This window comes from Narcine bancroftii, chromosome 4, assembly GCF_036971445.1.
Source record: "Narcine bancroftii isolate sNarBan1 chromosome 4, sNarBan1.hap1, whole genome shotgun sequence".
NCBI classification, from domain to species: domain Eukaryota; kingdom Metazoa; phylum Chordata; class Chondrichthyes; order Torpediniformes; family Narcinidae; genus Narcine; species Narcine bancroftii.
In genome coordinates, this window is record NC_091472.1 from 283,637,687 (window position 1) to 283,651,946 (window position 14,260).

The window sequence follows — 14,260 nt, forward strand, 5'->3', positions numbered from 1 at the left end:
GCAGAGATTACACATGCAGTGGTCTGAAAGTTAGAAGCACTTTCCTTCATTGTTTCCAATGGACTAATATATGGCCTAGTGTGTTGAAGTATCATGGTGTATAGTTAATTTCATTAATATCTCCTGCAGCACAACTTCAATCTCTACAAATATCAAGGAAGATATAGGACACTTATCTGAGTATTAATACTTGTATCTAGAGCTCCATTGATCTTCATCTTGGCTTGCCATTTCAGAAATCCCTGATCATTCAACCTTGAAAAAGCATAATGCCTTTTTTCTCCAGAAAGTTTATATTTTTTCCTCTCCTTGCACTATCTGAATTTGCAAGCAAAATTATGAAATTATGCAAATAGATTATAAAACTGAATGCAACTTAGTGATTCATGTTTAACTGAAAATTGTCATGACCAAATGTTGCTGCCTTAAAGGTTTACTATCCACGTGATTTTGATACATAGCACAGGGCCATCAGCCCACAATGTTGTGCCAACCTATGAAAACCTACTCCACAATAATCTAATCCTTTCCTACCTCACATCTATTATCCACTATTTTTTCTTTCTTACAGCCATGTGTCTATCTGTAGGGGTTAAAATATGTTTTATGCTTGTCATTAAGTAATTTTTGTTGACATATTTCATGCCACCATCTTGCTGCAGCCTGCAACTTGCATGTTTAAGATAAAGCAGTTCAGTTTTGAATTTTCCTTTGTTCTGCAAAAACTTTTATTGACCATTTTAAATATTGTGTTTAGCATCATTTAATTGTTTAATTATAATTTTAATCATATAGCAAAGTTGTAATAATGTAGTAACCCATATAAGGTTTAATAAACTTTGGAAAACTCAATTCAACTTTAGTACGGACTTTTTTCTTGTATAAACAATAACATTCCAGTTTAAGAAAAGATTCTAGTTAAATCAATATCTTAAAAGACAGGGGGGCGGGTCACTATTACAATCTTGATATTGTTTTCAGACCATCAGTGTTTTCAACTATAAAGGAACATAGTTGTGACATTTAGTTAATATAAGTGGAGTTATTGACTAGTTAGTCAATAAAAGAGGAACTATTGACTTGTTATTCAATAGAAATTTGGAATTCGAACTGTATCGATTGGGCACAAGGCGGCACGATTATCAACAGCATCACCAAGGCCATTTAAGAAGCTGTAAGCCTTTCTAAAGAATTCCTTCAATATTGCAAGTTAGAACATCGTTTGGAGAAACTGCTGGTTGTCCTTTGAGGACTGTTTTGGTTTTGGAGTTATTGCTGTGAATGTTTTATGTCTGAGTACGACGGTCGGCTGAATAGTTGATAGTCACCGCTGAAGCTGCTTCACCTAAGGAGCTATATGTCAAGAAGATGAAGAAAAAGGAACTTATAAAAGAATTGCAAAGGCGGCAATTAGTGACACATGGAAACAAAGCGACTCTTCAAGCAAGACTGAAGGAGGAAATAGGAAAGCAGAGTTTAGCTGCTGGGGATACAGATCCCACAGAATTGCTGCAAAATACATTAATAGAAATTAAGATCAGCCACAAGGAAATCGCTAAAACTGTGCCATGAGATGGAGGTGAGGAGGATGGTCACTCCAAAATGGAGAGAGAGTCAGACACGAAGGTGTCATCTGAGTTACAAGGATGAAATAGGACCCAAAGAGAGTGTGTCAAATGCTGGAAGCAGGAGTAAGAGGAGTTCTACATCAGGATCCAGTGTTTCAAGTATTTGTGTAAAGATTAGGGCTGATATTGCAGCTCTTGAAGCAACAAAAAAAAATTCCTTCCAGATAAATTTGACTTCGAAAAACCGAAGAGGCAGTTAAAGAATCACAAGAAACAGCAATTGCTTCAAGATAAATATGTATTTGAAGAGGAGAACAGAGAAAGAAAATATTAAATCCAAGGCTAAGCCAGTGCTGCAGTCACAAAAGGTGCTTAGTCATGAACTAGGCATGGTGGTGAGCCAGTGCTGTGGTCACAAAACATATTTGGCCCTGAACTATAAAGGTTGAGGCACGGTGCTGAGCCAGTCCTAAGATCACAAGACATGTATGGTCCTGAACTAGACAGTTGAAGCTACATTGGCGCCAGATCTCAAACCCCAGTGATGACCCCATTGGATGGAGTTATAAGCCTAATGCCATATTGCAAAACAGAATACAACATACTCTTGACAGGCAATAGAAATCTGGGCGAACAAAGTGACTTTTGCCCAGGCTTGACAAGACGAGATGCATCGTTAATTCAATGACTGACTCTCTCTTCACTGGCCACGAGAAAGATTCTAATTTTTGATGGTGACCCATTTGAATTCCAAGCGTTTATGAAAAGCTTTGAATGCAGTATTGAAATTAAGTGTCAAAACTGAGGATTGTTCATAGTACTTGTAGCAGTTCATGAGTGGATATCCATGAGATCTGATAAAGAGTTGCCAACATATGGCTCCAAATGAAGGATTTAAACAGGCTAAGTCATTGTTAATGAAGCATTTTGGAAACAAGTAAAACATTTCTACAGCTTATGGACAGAAGGTTCTTTCATGGTTATCAATAAGACTGGATGATGCAATGGTGTACAAGCTTACGCCGTCTTTCTAAGAGGATGTTGCAACATCATGACGGAGATTGGCCATCTTTGAGAGTCTGACATGCCTAATATATAGTAATCATTACAAATAAATTGCCTTTCCAGATGAGAGAATTATGGAGAAGTCAAGTTGTCGAATACCAGAAAAGAATCCATGCGACAGTTATTTTTAAGGATTTGTTGGAGTTTATTGAATAACAAATGGACATTGTCACATATCCAGTGTATGGAAATATCAAAAGTACTCAAAACAGTGAGTAAAGGAATTGAGAAGTCCAAATCATATCCTCAACCCAAATGTTTAAAAAAAGTACATTTGCCGCCTCTCCGACAGCAGTGGATAAAGAAATTAAGGAAAACCAAAGTTTGCTTGTGGTGAAGAAATGATGAGCATGATTTGGAAAATGTGTTGCACAGTTGAAAAAGAAGATGCATAGGGAGAAATAGCTTTTCTGAAGGAAAATGGATGATGTTTTGGCCGTCTGTGGAAAGGACACATCAGCAAAAAGTGACTCAGCTGCAACCTATGTAGTCGAAAGCATCCCAGAATGCGACACATCTTCCAGGAAAAGAAGAATAAGGAAAAGGACTAAACGGCAAGGAAAGAAGCAGTTGAAAACAGTGCTGAAACTTCAGTATTGACAAATGGTCTTACTGGGGCCGGTGAAAATAACTGCAAACCTTTGATAGAACCTGTCCAGGTCAAGGCCAAGAAAGGAAGTGCTTATGCATTACTTGAACCAGGAAGCTCTGCATCATTTCGTAAAACTCCCCGAAAGGTTTCAAAAATTCGATTAACTATAGGTCAAGTTAAACACATTGAAACTAATGTTGTTTTGGGCCTAGAGATCTCTGGGCTGGATAGTAATGATTTTTTGAACTCCCAGGCATATACACTTCAGAAAACAATGCCTGGGCATAAAGGAAACATTCCACATCAAAATGACATTGAACCATGGATGCATTTGAAAAGTGTTTGTTTACACGAAATCAACTCTGAGATTGAGTTACTGATTAGTTCAGATGTTCCAAAGACTCTAGATATGATAAAGAATGTGGGAGATGGACCTCACATAGTCAAAACGATATTTGGTTACAATGGACCACTAAGATAAGGAGATTCAACATCATTTGGCTATAAGCATCAATAAGGTATTGATTGTTAAGCTTGATAGGCTGTGAGAGAAGCAGTTCAAGAATTACTTTCCTGATTGCATCAGAGATGATCAAAGGAATCTTCAAAGGAAGACCAGCAGTTCTTGGATTCGGTGTCAAAATCTGCTAACCTGGTTAATGATCATTATTGCATTGGATTTTCTTTAAAGAAAAGGGAAATATGCATGCCTGATGATAGAAGGTTATTGAGCAACATATATTGAATTTAAAGAGCAGATTCAAGAAAGATTATTCCTTTCATTCAGACTACACCAATTGCCTGTCCAAAAGGTATGCAGCAAACGTACCAGATAATATCTCGGAATGTAGTGAAGGCAAAAAATGGTACTCACCACACCATAGAGTTTTGCATCCACAGAAGAAAAAGCTTTGTATGGTATTTGATTGTGGAGCAACCTTTTGGGGAGTGTCACTTAATGCTCAACTCTGAGATACTTCTGAAATAACCAGTACATTGATAGGAGTCTTGACTAGATTCTGTAAAGAACCTGTCATCATTACTGCAGATATTGAAGCAATATTCCATCCGGTGAAGGTACTGACCATGACTTGCTATGATTCATTTGCTGACTACAGTCAGAACATGGTGGAATACAGAATGACAGGGCATTTTTTTGGAGTAACTTTAGCACCAAGTTGTGCAAATTCTGCCCTTAGGAAACGTGCTGAGGTCAATATGGAACAACTTAGCCCTCAATCTATAAGCATTATCAGGAATTTCTTCTATGTGGATGACTGTCTCACTTCTACAGCTACAGTTAAAGAAACAATTGCTCATTATCATGAGTTAAAGACTATTTGTTTCAAAGCAGGCTTTCTACTTACCAAATGAACAAGTCACAGTCGCCAGGTATTAGCTGCCATACCTGAAAGAGAAAGGGTGAAAGAAATGAAGAATTTGGACTTAATTCATGACAACCTTCCTGTTGAGAGGGTGTCAGTTTTACAATGGTGTGTTCAGTGTGGTGTTTTTAAGTTCAAAATTACTGAAAACCAACTTCTCACAAGTAGAAGGAATCTGTCAACAGTCAGTTCCGATAAATGAATATTGGCACTAGTTGTCCTGACTGTCAAGAAGATCCTGCAAGTTTATGTAGGAAGAAGATTGGTTGCGATGATGAAATACCTGAATCCATTGTACAAAAATGAACATGTTGGATATAGAATCTTTGTAAGATAGAAGATTTCAAGATTGACAAATGATTCAATCCCACAAATTTTGGAACTGTAACATCTGCTTAATTGCATCATTTTGCTGATGCACATGAAGATGGTTCTGGAATTATTAGTCACCTGTTACTGCCTGATAACAAGAATCAGGCACATTGAGGATTTACAATGGGAAAGGCCAGAGTGGCTCCATTGAAACCTGTCTCCATCCCTCGAATGGAGTTGATGGCTGCTTCCATGGCGAGCAGAATGAACACATGTTGAACAAGGAGTTGCAGATGAAACTAACAGACTCCATATTTTGGACTGATAGCACCTCTGTGCTCAAATACATCAACAATAAAAACCACAAGGTTTTGAACTTTTGTGGCTATCAGAATCAATGAAATTGATAAATTCTCACATCCAATATAGTAGAGCTATGTTTACACGAGTAACAATCTTGCCAATCTGGCTTCCCGAGGTTTGAAAGTCCATTCTTTTCTGAAGAACGAAATGTGGGTGGCCGGTCCTTGATTTCTTCTACAGCCTCAAAAGGGGTGACATCAAAATCCTAATAAATTAAAATAAATTTTACCAGTAGACCCTGAAATCAAAAGCCAGACTGCAAATGCTATTCAGATAATGTCTGAACAAATGGATTCAGTTACCCATTTAATCTATTACTCTTATCTTAGAAAGGGGCAACAGCATGGATGCTCAGATTTAAAAGATAGTTTCTGAATCATTACAGAAAGATAAGTAATCTTGAGACTCAAGAAGAGACATCTCCCAGTTAAAGAATTGATTAATGCTGAGATGGAGATCATCTGCTTTTGCCAGAGGAAGAAATTCACAGATGAAAAAGACAAAGTGGAAGCAGGTGCAATTTATATTGGATTTGTTCTGGAAAAGATGGACGAAGGAATATCTTCCGCTGCTGTAGGAGCGACAGAAATGATTTAAAATCAGATGTGATTTCATGGCTGGGGATGTTGTGATCACCATTCAGTGCCATGTACAACAAGTTCAGATTAAGACACAAACTGGCTTTCTGAATAGACCAATTATCAAAATCTGTCTTTTACAAGCAGAAAGGTTTAATGGTTGATTTTCACTTTCTTTTGAATATTTTAACCAATATACGACTAAGTTTGATTTTTTTTTCTTTGTACTGATCATTATTATTTAGATATAATAATTAGGGGCCAGTATTGCATTAATGTGCTTTATGCTTGGATTAGTCTGCAAGTAATTCATACTGTCCCCTAGTAACAGCCAGCTTCAAGGTTACAGCCGGCTCTCTGCACGTTTAAGATAAAGCAGTTCACTTTTGAATTTCCTTTGTTCTGCGAAGATAGAGGATCTTGGAATAGACCAAAAACTTTTATTGACTATTTTAAGTATCATTTCAAACATCCTTTAAATGCTTAATTATAGTTTTAATTGTATAACAAAGTTTTAATAATGTAGTAACCCATATAAGGTTTAATAAACCTTGAAAAACTTTATTCAACATTAGTACAGATTTTTTTCTTTTTTCTTGAATATTTTAGCTTTGATTTTCATAGACTCACAAAATTCAACAAACAATTCAATCTTTCCAACATTCATATGTATATACAGTCTGTATTTATCCCTTCCCTAACCACTCCCCCACCCAATACAGCTGAAAATACAGTCAATTAATTTATACTGATACAAATGTCAGTGAGGCCAACAACCCCTACAGAAACCTAGGATGAAGAAAGAGAAATGAACGAGTCATAAACAACAGCTTTCCAGGTAGCTATAAAGGTAGATAGTCGCGACACTAACTAAGAGTCTTCTGGGTGTCCCTATTGTACTAGTCTCCACTACCAACTCTGGCAATGCTTTCCAAACAGCCACCACTATCTATATAAAATACTAACCTCTGACATCTTGCTAAATTTTTCTCCACTCACCTTAAACAGATGTCACCTGGTATTTGCTACTGTAGCTGCAGGAAAATGTGCTATTTCTCCCTCATAATCTTATAAACCATAAAGTCACATCTCATCCATTGCTCCAAAGAGAAAACCATGCTTCATAAGATGTTCTCCAATACAGGCAACACCCCCATGAATCTTCTCTGCAGCCTCGCTAATGTATCCACATCCTTCCTGTAATGAGTCAATCAAAATTGAATGCAATACTCCAGGTGTGATCTGACCATTGTTGAATAGCTCTAACATTTACCTCATGGCTCTTGAAATCAGTCCATTGGCTATTGAAGGCCAGCATACCATATGTCTTCTTAACCATTCAATCAATGTGGGTGGAAACCTTGAGAAGATCTATTGATCCTCCACACTGTTAAGAATCGGACCATTGATCATGTCCTCCATCTTGAAGTTCGGCCTTCCAAAGTGCATCACTTCACACTCTTCTGGTTTGAACTCCTTCCGCCATTTCTCCGTCCAACTTTGCATCTTGTCTATATCCTATTGTAGCCTATGACCTTCTTCATTATCCACAATACATCAAGCATTTGTATCATCTTACTGACCCACCCCTTCACTTCTTCATCCAAATCATTTATAAAAATCACAAAGAGAAGGATCCCAGAACTGATCACTACAAATACCTTTGAGATGGACAGATCTACTGTGATAAATCATATGTACAAAAGGATTTCTTTAAATATTGTGCAATTTATTTGCTCACGAACAGTCAGAATCCATTGTCATGAACATCACAAAATTTGTTGTTTTGTGGCAGCATTACAGCTGCAAATATTGTTATAAATTACATTAAATAAATAAATTACTGCAAAATAAGAGGAAGTCAGGTAGTGTCTGTGAGACTAATGGTAGAAATCTGATGGTAGAGGGGAAGAAGCCGTTTTTGTACCACTGGATATTTGTCTTCAGGTTCCTGTATCTCCTTCCTGACGGTAACAGGGTGAAGAGAACATGGCCTGGGTGGAGAGGATCCTTAAAGATAAAAGCCTCTTTCTTGTGTCACAGCCCACAGCCACTTGTAGTTGTAGATAGGAACTAATAACTGTGCAATATTGAAGCAGTGGTTTTCTTTATCATAATTAATGCCAATTATTTTGGAAAGTCCATTTTTTAAAAAAAATTATTTATTTTTACCAATTGTGGTTTTAATGTTCAGTTTATTGCTGTGTCTTTTGAACACTTGGACATAACATCCATAGTTCTGGCATCTCCTTTTCAAAATCTTTGAACAAAGACTCCTTCTCTTTAAAATGCAAGATTTCCATCCTCTTACTTTTAAACTTTCTGGCCTTTTATGTTAAAAATAAATGAATAATCTTTAGTTATGACATCAGCGCAAGTTTATTGATAGATATTTTCTACCTTTCTCATCAAATTGTTAACAAAATATTAGCAATTTTAGTCACCATTCTATACCAGCAATTGGAATATTTGAGCTCGGGATGCTTGATTACAGAGAGGAATGTAACTTTTTAAAGCAGCTTTTTTCTTGAGAATAAATATTTAATCAAAGTTTTGTTTTATGAGAATTTCCTTGACTGGTCTAACCTAAAATATTATTGATTTTTTTTGTTGTCTTTCTTAGACAGATTATAAAATAAATAAAGAATATCTTGCCTGCTTAATATTCTGAAATATGATGCTAATGTTTTCTAGCAGGTTTCTAACATGCACTGATAGAAGGCCATATAAACTAAGTAATTTAACAATTGGTGGAGACAGTGCTATCGATGTGGTAAAACTGAATGTTGGAATGCTATTTGTGTTTCATAAACTACCACATTTCTGGAATTATTAATGATCATTTCAGGCCTATTGAATAGTTAAAAATGCCATTTGTAAAATATCAGTTTTATCTGTCAAAATATGGTCTATTTCAGATTTCACAATTATTATCAGACATGAAATCACATACGACCCTGAGATTCTTTTTTCATGTGGGCGAGGCACTTATTACCAGGGGGGAAAAAAAACTGACTTAATGTGCACATGTAAACAAATAAAGAAATTCCTGTGCAATAATGACACAGGAAAAAAATTATAAAGTGCAAAAGTAAGAGTTCTTAAATAAGTCCTGATTGAGTTTGTGGTTGAGGAGTCTGATGGCTGAGCAGTAGCAGCTGTTCCTGAACCTGGTGTTGTCTTGTGGCATTCTTTCCTGATGGGAGCAGCGAGAACAGGTTGGCACAGTTGGTGTAGTGGTTAGCGCAACGTCTTTACAGCACGTGATTGGGACCGGATTTCCGAGTTCCATGTTGTCTGTAAGGAGTTTGTATGTTCTCCCCGTGTTTGCGTGGGTTTTCCCCAGGGGCTCCGGTTTCCTCCCACTGTTCAAAACAAACTGGGGTGTAGGTTAATTGGGTGTAAATTTGGCGGCACGGACTTGTGGGCTTATTATGCTATATGTCTAAATTTTAAATTTAAATAAAAACAAACTTAAATAAAAACAAATTAAAAAATTTAAACAGAGCATGTGCTAGATCTCTGACAACAGCATTCCCTTGTAGATATTCTTGATGGTGTGGAGGGTTTGACTGTGATGTCCTGGGCTGTGACCACTACCTTTTTCAGGCTTTACACTCAGGAGTATTGGCCTCCCCATACCAGACTGTGATGCAGCCGTTCAGCACATTTTCCACTACACATCTGTAGAAATTTGCCATTGTTTCCGATGTCATACCAATCCTCCGCAAACTCCTAAGGAAGTACATACACAGTACACAGATGTGCTTTCTTCATGGTGGCATTTGTGTGTTGGGTCCAAGAAAGTTCTTCTGAAATAGTGACACCCAAGAACTTAAATTTTCTCACATATGATCACTGGATCATATGCCTCTGGTTTTCCATTCCTGAAGTCAACAATCAGGTCCATGGCTTTGGTAACGTTGAGTGTGAAGTTGTTGTTGGTGCACCATTCAGCTAGGTTTTCAGTCTCCCTCCTGCACGCTAATTCATTGCCCTGTTTTATACAACCCTCTGCCTTGGTGTCATCAGCAGATTTTTAGATGGTGTTATTCTTGTCTCGAACCATATAGTCAGGCCCATAAAGCAAGTAGAGAAGGAGACTAAGAACACAGCCCTGTGGTGCTCCAATACTGATGGAGATTGTGGAGGAGATATTCTTAACAATCCTCACTGATTGCTGTCTAGAGGTGAGGAAATCCAGGGTCCAATTACACAGTGGAGCTATACCAAAACTAATATTATTAATACTACAGAACCAGATCAACACCAAAGCTCTTTGTTCGTGGTAGACAATGTACTTTTCAATTCTGTAAAGACATTGAAGCATGTGACATTGCCATTGTTCCTGTACTTGGAACAAACTATAAATCAAGCAGAAAACTACACTAATTTCAACTGTTTGAGGAATGACAGCATCATGGAAACTAACAATGTGAATTATATAAAATAGCATTTCTTAATAATAACTTGATTAGAACGTAATCTGACATTTTTTTTAAAATGGAGATTCTTATGTTATACCACATAGGATATACCCTGTCAGATTTATATTACATTTTATATTTAGGCAGTACAGTATCAGGCCATTTTGGTCCATGAGCCCATGCCACCCAATTAACCTACAACCCCCCATTATGTTTCAAACAGTGAGAGGAAACTGGAGCCCATGGAGGAAACCCACACAGACAAAGGGAAATTCCTTACAGACAACACAGAATTAGATCCCTGGCCCCAGTCACTGGCAATGTAACAAGTGTTTCGGCAACTGTGACACCCATAATTTTTAAAATGAATAACAGTCAAGAATAATAGAGATCTATACAGATATACTATTTGATGGTTATGTCCATTTTCCAGGTGATGACATTAAGGTATACACGTGTATCTGTCATTGATAACTGTATATCAATAAAGTTTGCAGGAAACAAATGCGGATGATAGTGATTTAAGATGGACTGATTACACATAAAGACATTGGTTCCCAGATCATATACTATCAAATGCTTAAGACAGGAACAATGCTTTTATTGGAAACAATGCACAGGATATTTGGAGGATATTGCTTACTCATTTGTAGCATAAATGGCTCTATGTAAAATACCAGGATTGGACAGAAAGATATTAGATATTAGAGCACTTTAAAGAAAACAAATTAATGATGGTAATATTATCAGAAAATAACATTATTCTTTCTTTGATGTTGCTGTCTTGGTTTCTCCAGTTATACTTTTCTTCTGAGGTCTTTATGTGCATTATTTCATTTTCTACTTGGAGAAGAGATCTCTAGTGGCTAATTTTAGTGAAAATCTATTTGAGAAAACTATAAAATTGAGTGTAACATCAATTTCACTCCAGCCGAGTATTGCATTGAATTGATTTCAATGGAAAATGTAATTGCATGGCACCCATTCCTGCTAGTTTTTCAATATCGAAATATCAGAACCCCCAAACACCAATTTATTATTTACTACTGCTTGAGATACTCTCGTTTCTCCAACCCAAAGGAAATTGAGGCATAGTCATCGATTTTACTAAAATTTGAGCTTGATGAAGATTTTTCAGATATTAGAGGAATCCAAGGATAAAGGAATATGGCAGGAAAATGTTGTTGAGCTAGAAAGCCAGCTGATCTTGAATGGTGGAGGGAGCTCAAGGTTCTGTTCCTCTCTCCTCTGATCTTAGAATCGTTTTGTGGAAGAAACTAATTTTGATTTATTTTAGAAGCTTGGAGGGTTGAAATCTTGGATATTGAGGATTCTATAAGTTAATGGAGGATTAGTTTGGAACACTAAATTCCATTCTATATATTGCCATTGTGAACTCCAGAATCATGAGGTGATTCTGGAGTTGTGGTGGGAATGAATTGCCATGTGCAGTTGAAACCTTAGGAACTTGTATTGCCGTTAGAATTTGAATTGTACACCATCTAGGAAACAAATCCAATCTAGTTTAGTTAATACCTTCTACTCTTTCACCAATTAATTTATATTCCATTCAATATATATTCCAAATAAAAATGGCAAAGTGCTTGACAATTGAGCAGAAACATCTTTTGTTCTCAGCATTTTCAGTGACATGGAATCATTTGGAAATTATATTAAATGTGGCAGAGAAGAAATTAGAGAATTTGTCAGTATGCATAATAGATTTTGCAAAAATGCAACCTGCTTAAAAGAAATGAAAAATTCATTAGTGTGAGTGCAGGCTGATTGCTTTATGCCATTAAGTATTTGAGCATGTAAATTGCAAAACTATCAGATGAGAAATATTTGAGTCACTTATTAGACAATAATTTCCTTCATTAAATGAGATGTGCAGTCATTATACCACTGTTGAACAGACAGTATTCCCCAAGTTAGGAATAACTAGTTTCAAAAGAATATTTAATGAATCATTTTAATCTCTTTATTGAAAATGTTCTACCAAATGAGCCTATCTTTGTTTCTGTAGCTCTATAGCTCTTGCTACAAATTGTCATCAAACAATTGCAGTGGAGTAAGGGGACAAAAATTCTGAAATTCATAGCATGTCAATAAATCAGTCCACCTCCACTCTACTTGCACATGTCATGCCAACAATATTTTTGCTTATATAAACCTCTGTACTAAACCTAGTAATGGACCAAAGGGATGGGCACAGGCATCTGTTATCTTACAACAGAGCACACGTTCTTTCACCCCCACGACAGCTTTTATACTGCTGTAGTAGAAAATTGCTGCTAGTTTTGTACTGCTTATAATGGTTTTACACTACAAGTACTGATACACTCTATCAATAACTGAGTGAGGTGAACGATAGGCTTTAATACCCATTAGATTGTAGCTGGCCTGACTCCATGTGCTCGAATGGAGGACAGGGGAAGGGAGGTCAACCTTTATGGCCAGGTCACAAGGGGAGGAGTCACAAGGGAAAGTGCAAGTCATCAGTGGGAGGCCAGTCACTCGTACACAGTATATACATATACACATCACCGCAAGTACGAAACCGTGAATTATGTCCTTGAGGTTTTGTAAAACCTTGGAAGGTAATGGATTATGACTGAAGCTGTGATCAATGGACTTCCATTGAGTTTTATAAAATAGAAATGCCACTGTTGTTATCAGTGGGGAAGAGTACATGACAAAGTATGTGGCTGAACATCAATGTTCCAGTCGGGGAGAGCTAATCCTTGTAGATCTTTGCGTGTTGCCTGTTGTGCCCTGAGTTTAAAATGTCATAGATCACAACCTTTAGCAACATTTTCCAGTATAAATTAATGTCAATTGCATTGTTGATGCAGTCACATGCATGAATTACAGTGGAAGAATTATACCCAAAGTAAAGAGAATCAGTGGCAAATGCGACATTTACAGCAACATTGCTTTCCTAATTTTTGGAGGAAAATGTCAACTAAAGCTGTTGTTCCAGTATGCTTTCTAGTGGACCTTGGTGGAAAATATTCAAGTGGAGCTTTTGGCTGTGACAGAATAGATCCTAAATTTAAATAGATAGGGTGACCAACAATTATGCTCCTACACCCAAATATTTGTCAGTTGGAAATAAAGATGTAGATATTAAAGAAGAGTAGAATATGTTTCAGTTTAATGCCAACAGAGACTTATTGTGGTGCTCTAAATCATCCATCGAATGGAATAAAGATCAAAGGATCAACGAAAGAGTATCTAAGTGGGGACTGAGGACAGTGACAGGGGCAATGGGAAGTGTGAAGGAGCAATGACCAATCCCCGCAGCAGATCACAATACTAGAGATAAAAGAGGGTCAGGTTTCTGCTAGAGGCAATGGTTGTGCCAGTAGAATTGGGAAAATGTTGAGTGAGTATGTCAACAAATCCATCATTAAAAAGTCCAAACTATGGCAGTTGCAGTGGGTCTCTTTTCTCTTCCTAGTGACAGTTCTGTTGTGTTCTAGAAACTGAAGTGATCGAAAGAAGGTGATGCATTATTTTTTGTAATACATGATGGACTATTTTTAAAAATGGATGCTGAAATGGATAGCTCGATACTGTGTTCATATATTGCAGTGTTGCTGCGTAATTTTTTAAAGTACTTTAATCAATTTACCATAAAATAAAACAAAATATGAAAATGAAATTTCAGAAGCTTGACTACTTGTTTGATCATGTTTCAGAATTACAACAGATGAATTGAAAGCAACCTAAAAATCATGAGAAAATAAGGCATAGATTAAAGATGACATTCATTGATAGGTGCTAAATAATGTGGATGTTGCAGAATACTGATACCTTTGCTTGCACTTTACAGACAGGGTAGAATTTCATTGTGTAATAAAATTTTATCAGTAGTCATTACCCTGAAATTAATTTTGATGGATAGTCTTCAAAATGCAAATCAAGCATTGTCTACAGATGAAATAGAGTTATGACATAAAACTCT

General features: G+C 36.8%; 1 protein-coding gene across 1 annotated transcript in view; it reads left to right on the forward strand.

Moving 5' to 3' along the window:
• LOC138762464 (inactive dipeptidyl peptidase 10-like) overlaps positions 1-14,260 on the forward strand; it is a 497,046-nt gene that overhangs the window by 114,909 nt on the left and 367,877 nt on the right. The window lies entirely within an intron of this gene.